General features: G+C 40.0%; 1 pseudogene; it reads left to right on the top strand.

The window, feature by feature from the left end:
• Nucleotides 1-3,362: 3,362 nt before the first annotated feature.
• LOC123251780 lies at nucleotides 3,363-4,847 on the top strand (annotated as a pseudogene).
• Nucleotides 4,848-7,416: the final 2,569 nt, after the last annotated feature.

Below are 7,416 nucleotides of genomic sequence, written 5' to 3' on the forward strand. Positions count from 1 at the left end.
TCAGATAAGTCTATAATAAATATAGAAATTTTAAAAAAGAAAAACATGGATACTACATTATTTTTAAGGACATCATAAATAAGGAATCAATATAAATATCCAATATAGGTCCAAAATAGTATATCTAAATACTTAAAGAAGTTATTTAAATTAGAGGAAGAAATAATAAAGGTATAACAATGTAGGGACCTCCATAAATCTGTTTCAAATCCAACAAAAAGATAAATAAGAAAGAAGACTTCATATAGAACTTTAGGAAAATTAGAAATAATACATTAGTAGTGATTCTTGAATGAGAATAGAAACATATGTAAAAATTAGTGTATTATTCTCAATGTATTTTTAGTTAGCAGCAGTAACAATATTAGATCAATATTTATGAAACTCTAAGAAGTTAAGTTTAAATCTTTAGCTTAATTAGATACAGCTTCACTCTCCCTTTACCCTTTCAGTCTTTCACATAAGCCTTTAATTATTACTCTTTTGCACAGGTGGAGAGTATTGTATTAGTTTCCTATAAGATGGAATTTCATTTGTATATCATTGGGGATTGCCTTTGGGTCTTTGTCTTAAGCACAATGTCCCCCATCCTTTGCAAGATACACAATAAAGCCATATCTGTCTGCATCTTATTCTGGCATCTCTGATTATTTGAGGGATTAAAGGGGGTGCATCTTACTATATCAAGGGCCACCCCCAAAACCCACTCCAGACAGAAGGGAATTTATATAATTCTCAGATGTTCATGGAATGTTCTCAAAACTTGAATATTTATTAGAGTACAAAAACCTCCCCCAAAATGTAGAAAAACAGAAATACTAAACACATAAATTTGTCAACCTTGAAAAACAGAGAACTGCCAAAACAGTTAGAAAAGAACAAGTTTTTAATCAGTCAATAGACACATTGACAAAAATCTAATTAAGGAGTGTGTAAATGGAATTAGCTCATCCTCATTCATTGTTAGACTCTAGCCATCAGAAATAATGTCATCCCACCCTACTTAGTAGGGAGGGAAGATTAGTTACCTACACGTGACAATAACAAATCAAGAACAAGGGACTGCCCTTTGGGCAGTCCAAAACAGTGTTGAGGCTGCCATTTGTCCACTGGAAATTGAAGGTGGATGCAGGAAGTGACAAAAGATGCTATCTTTTAAATATGATGGTAACTTCCTGTGGGGGCAGTTGCGCTTTGAACTTGGTGTAGAAGGATCTCTGCTGAGACCTGATGACTTCTCTCTGAATTGTAATGTGGGTAAGTTAGGCTGACTTCCTTTCGCCTCCCTTGGTGTTTCTGGAGGCTCTACCCTCAAGGAGGCTTCTCTTGCCTCTCTAATTGTCAAAGGCCTTGAGGCTAATAGCCTTGTTTAATTAACCTCTGTGCTCCTCTCATCCGGTCCATACCTCTGGTCCCGGCCAGAGTTTCTATTTCCCTACCTTCAACCTTCCTAATTGTAAATAAATTTCCATAAAGCCATCCTGACTTGGGTCTATTTTAATTTTGGAATCGAGCTAATTAGATTCCTGGCGACCATACCTTAAATATCTAATTCCCCTCTTACAGGAGCATTCCTCTTTGGCATAAGAGTTTATAATCAGAATAAATGATAGGTTCAACCTCCTTCAGTTCAGTTCATTATATCCCAAAGTTCACTCTGGATCTCTTGATGAAGTGTGTGATTTCTGTACACATCCTTATGGCATCTTCTCCAGAAGATCCACTTTCTCAGTTTGGGGTGTTGGTGATTTTCTTTTCCTAAAATGACTTTAAAAGATCTTAAACCTTTTCCTAAAATGACTTTAAAAGATCTTAAACCTTGAATTTTAGGTTAATTATACAATCCCACCCTCAGGAGGGTGTTGACCAACACTAGAATCATCCTAAGACGCGTGGCTGAGGTATGAGGTTTATGAATCAATTGTTTAAAAAAAAAGACAAAAAATTCTAGATAAAAATATGTATATATGTTGTAATAGTTAAAATTAAATCATGAGGCTTCTAGTAGCTTTAGTACATCAAAGTAGTGATAGTAAAGAGAGGGAAAGGTAGGAAGGAGGTAGAGAGTTGCCTAGCTAAATACCCTAATTGCCGTTCTGATGGATTGAAGCTCACCACCAACAAAGGCTCCTTCAGGTCCAGTCTCCAGTCAGAAGAGTGCAAGAGTCCCTGAGCAGATCCTTGGTCTTGCCTTTATAAGCAGTTTTCTCCACCCACTATCTCTTCCACATCACATCTCAGGAACCAATCATAGTTCCTTAATTTGCCTGGCACCATCCAAGGGGTGGTGCGTGTGGAATCAGTTTCCTGTCTTGTTGTTTTCAACTTGCTTTCTCTGAGGACCTGTCTATCCCTGCACATCTCAATGGTAAATGCTGATTGATTACATAAAAGATCACTGATTACATCAAAACAAAGGGAGGGAAATTCCCTTCTCCCAACTTCAAAATTTGATGTGTATCACATACTGGTATATTATGGCACAATCAAATGTAATAGACTTTTCTACTAGCATCAATGCAATGATCCAGGACAATCTAAAGGAATTTACAAGAAAGAACGCTATCCACATCCAGACAAAGAACTGCTGAAGTGGGGTACCTCAGAAAATGAGTCTAGACACCCAGAAGTTCAAATAAGTGGAACCAATATTTATTTATTAATCTATTGATTAATAAATGTACCTAGTTGGCCAAGACAACCTTCCTAGTGAAGGCTGCCCCAAAGTAAAATTATAATGCAGTTTTTATAGGGTTCAAAATACAAAGAAAATGTTCATAAATGATACATAACCTTGGGGAAGCAATAGCAACCCTTATCGTCTGTCTGGAAGCTATTTTGGGGCAGTAGCATGGTATTTAGGATTTTTCCACTGTATCTCTTAAACTAGACTGTGAGGCAGTAAAGGGAGTCATTTTTTTCATGTGAATGTTATTTTGACCTTCACAGAAAGTTCATTTCTGATTTTTACTTTTCCCCAGAGAAAAACAGATTTTCTAGACAATGACTTAGTTTACTTCATTTCACTTTAGGTACAGAAACACAGAAGAAAAACATAGATCCATCATGTGGTTGGATGGGGATGTGATTGGGGTTTTGGCTTTAAAAGATTACCTTCCTGCAAATATAAATAACATGGAAATAGGTTTGAACAATGATACACGTATAATCCAGTAGAATTGCTTGTCAGCTCTAGGAGCAGGATGGGAAGAGAGGTGAAAAAATTCATAAATCATGTAACCATGGAAAAATATTCTAAATAAATTTTTTTTTAATTCTGTGTGTATAAAGTTATGAATAAAAATAAAATCAAAACAAGTCCTTGAATCACCAGCAAGGGCCAATGGAGATAGCTTATATCCTACAAGCATGGAGGATAATTGCAACAATACTGCACTTACCCATCAGCAGCCAGGACTACAGAAAATTGCCATACTATAAAAGAGAAAAGGGGACAAAGTCTGAGGTAAAAGGGAAGTATGATTCCGTGGTCTGATTTTTCCTTCAGTCACAGGGAAAGGGGAGCTAAAATGAAAACCAAACAAAGGTGCTTGTAAAAACCAGGCACAAGGAAGTACAAAATCTGGATTTGCAAAACAGCCACTTCCTCAAACCCCAAAACAAGTCCTCTGTCTTGGTGTAGATTCTTATCAATCCCACAGGGATTGTGGGTCTCCAACCTTGAGCTTCTTTGCACTATGCAGTAGCTTCTTAATAATCTCTTCTTCTGAAATCAGACACAAATATTTTTTAAAGTCCCATAATACTTAACAATCAATGACAGGTATCCATAGTCTAAAGCTTTTGGGTATGCAGTGTTATTAGGACTAATAGGCATTATAAATTGATCCTTCAAAATCAAAAACATTCATACTGATTCCATATACTCAAGTTAAAAAAAAAAGAGAGAGAAAAAAACAAATTCCAATCTGAAATATAGAGAAAAATAATATCAAAAAAAAATCGTATTGTACATCCCTTTAGACAATGGGTCGGCCAAACAGAGGCATAACAAAAGGATTTATCATTAAAAAGGAAGATCTATTTCCTCTCTAACTTGTCTATGATCCACAGTGCGAGTGTACATAATTTTTTCACCTGGTAAAAGCTTGTTATAAAATGTAGTACAACAGGCAGTCGGACCCGGCAGTTGAGAGTGCAAGTTTGTGCCAGCTGGGAGCCCAGGGATCATGGGCAGATAAGACTTGGCTGCCGTTGATTGGCCTCGGTCTCCACAATCCCAAAAAGAAACAGGACCTTGACAAGTTCCATGAACTGAAGGCCAAAGCCAGGCAGATTATGAACCAGTTTGGCCCCTCAGCCTTGATCAACCTCTCCAACTTTTCATCTATAAAACCAGAACCTTCCAGCACACCCCTTCAGGGGTCTATAGCCAACAGTACCACAGTGGGAAAGATGCCAGGCCCCCCAGGGGCAGGGGGTCGTCTTAGACCAGAAAGCAATCAGGTTTTGACCAAGAAGAAACTACAGGACTTGGTTAGAGAAGTAGATCCCAATGAACAACTGGATGAAGACGTAGAGGAGATGCTACTAACAGATTGCTGATGACTTCATTGAGAGTGTGGTGACAGCGGCAAGCCACCTGGCCCGACATCGAAAGTCTAACACCTTAGAGGTCAAAGATGTCCAGCTGCACTTAGAGCGCCAGTGGAACATGTGGATCCCAGGTTTTGGTTCAGAAGAAGTAAGGCCCTACAAAAAGGCCTGCACCACAGAGGCCCACAAGCAGAGAATGGCCTTGATCCACAAAAGCACCAAGAAATAACCCATGGGAGGGGCAGGGAGAAGATGCTGCATTTGGAGCCCCAGGAGAGGCTTCCACAATATATCGCCAATGGAGGTTTTTTTTATGCTTTAAAGAGAAGCATATATATTTTTATTAACAATACAGCAATATCTCTAGTGCCTGAGGAGACCTGCCAAAAACCCTCGCCATTCGATGGTCCCAGCTCCCCTCCCTTGTCCCTGCCCTCTCAGAAAGGAGCGCTGTAGCTCAGCCCAAAGGAGCTTTGATTTGTGCTTGATCCTAAGTGGCTGTCCAAGGGACAGAGAGCATCCTGGACTTGTTTGGTGTGACAGTAGAGGTTTCCGTTTTCCTTTCCTCCCTGTACTTTGTAACGTCAGTGTTTATATGAACATGACTTTGATTTGTTTTTCAAAAATAAAGATGTTAGGTTCCGGGTTAAGATGGCGGCAGAGTAAGAAGCAGCTCTTAACCTCTCCTGACCGAAACACACAAAACTCCTCAAGGGGACATAAAAACAAGTCCAGACGAACGGAGGAACCCGACAACAGGGCACAGCATGGAAGGTACATGGAATCGAGGCATCTCCATGCTATAAAGGGGTGAAACAGCTCTCACTAAATCGCGGGCTGAGCAACCACCCCACCCCCACCCCCTCCACACACAACACCTATAGCGCCAAGGCCAGCTAGGAAGAGGTGGAGCAAGTTTGGGGCACCCATTGAGTCATTGGCGGCTCCGGGGCCTGTTCCTGAGAGTGGTGGGATTTGGGACCCCAGGAAGCTAGCGAGCGCATGCGGAATTTGAGCGCTGGAGCAGGACGCCAGGAGCGGATGCAGGGCGCAGAGCACAGGCTGAGAGCGTAGACACGGGTGGAGGCGTGGGTGGAGGCAGACACAGCCACTAGCTAAAGCTCTGAAACCCTGAGTGGGGAACCAGTGCAGACCGGCATACAACTGTGGAAGCAGTGCCCTGAGACTTGTAAAGAAACCTCCGGCAGAGGATCAAGCAAGGGGGTTCACCAGGGGGCTTGACCTTGGAAAAAACCAGACAGACCTCAGGAGCCAATAGACCACGGACAGACCCTGAGCGGGAGGATAAACCTGAGAAGCTGCTGGGCTAACGATGGCTACCCAGTCTCAGGAAGCTCAGAAGAGAAAGATTAACAACAAGAAAAAGAAGTCTTTAACACTCGACAACTTTTACACAGAGAAAATCCAGACAACCGAGCAAACAGAGGAGGAGAACAAACAAGCATCCGGACCCTCCTCAAATAAGGAAAACTCCTCACAAGCTATAGAAGAGTTCAAAACTGAGATTTTGAGGAAAATGGAAGAGATCTGGCAAGAAAATAACAGTTTAAAAGGTAGAATCTTGCAATTGCAAAGTGAGGCTCAGAAACCAAATGAACTGATAAGTAAATTGAACAACAGAAATGACCAGATTGAAAAGGAATACCAGAAGATTATAGCCGAAAACCAGAAGATTATAGCTGAAAACCAAAAGATTATAGCCGAAAACCAATCCTTAAAGGCTAGAATTAAGCAATTGGAAGCTAATGATCTCTCAAGACAACAAGAACAAATAAAACAAACTCAAAAGACTGAAAAAATAGAAGGAAACATGAAATATCTCAATGAGAGAGTGACAGACCAAGAAAAACGGTCTAGAAGAGACAATTTGAGAATAATTGGTCTTCCAGAAAAAACAGAAATTAATAGAAACCTGGACTCCATACTAACAGAAATAATTCAGCAAAATTGCCCTGAAGTCCTACAACAACAGGGCAATATAGACATTGAAAGGATTAATAGAACACCCACTACATTCGATCAAGAAAAGAAAACACCCAGAAATATAATTGCCAAGTTCAAGAGTTTCCAAGCAAAAGAAAAAAATCTTACAAGAAGCCAGAAAGAAACAATTCAAATATCAAAGAGCACCAATCAGGATCACACAGGATCTGGCAGCCTCCACGCTAAAAGATCGCAAGGCTTGGAATACGATATTCAGAAAGGCAAGAGAGGTGGGCCTGCAACCACAGATCAACTACCCATCAAAATTGACTATATATTTCCAGGGAAAAGTATGGGCATTCAACAAAATTGAAGAATTCCAGGTATTTGCACAGAAAAGACCAGGGCTAAATGGAAAGTTTGATATCCAACCACAAAAATCGAGAGAAACACGAAAAGGTAAATAAGATACAAAGGGGAAAGAAAGAAAACTGATAATTTTTAAATTTGCCTTTTTAAGGGCCTCAGTGAGATCTAATTATCTGTATTCCTATGTAGAGAAATGTTATGTATAATTCTCTGTAGTGAACTGTATTCACTATTATAGTATTCACTATTATAGTAATCAAAAGAATAATTCACAGGGTGAGGGTGGAACACTAAATAATCTAAGATGGCATGGGGGATGGGAAAGAGGGGGTGAATAGCAGGGGACACCAAGAGAAACTTGAGTGAATAAGAAAATAGGATATTCTCTTACACACAAAGAGGGCATGGGAGGGAGAGGGGACAAAACCTTACTCTTAGTGTAATCAACCCGGAGAGGGAAGAGTAGCTATACTATCCATTGGGACATAAAACTCTTATCTAACCCTTCTGAGAAAGTTAGAAGGGATAAACCAAGGGGAGCAAGGG

The sequence above is a fragment of the Gracilinanus agilis genome, chromosome 6, assembly GCF_016433145.1.
Source record: "Gracilinanus agilis isolate LMUSP501 chromosome 6, AgileGrace, whole genome shotgun sequence".
NCBI lineage: Eukaryota > Metazoa > Chordata > Mammalia > Didelphimorphia > Didelphidae > Gracilinanus > Gracilinanus agilis.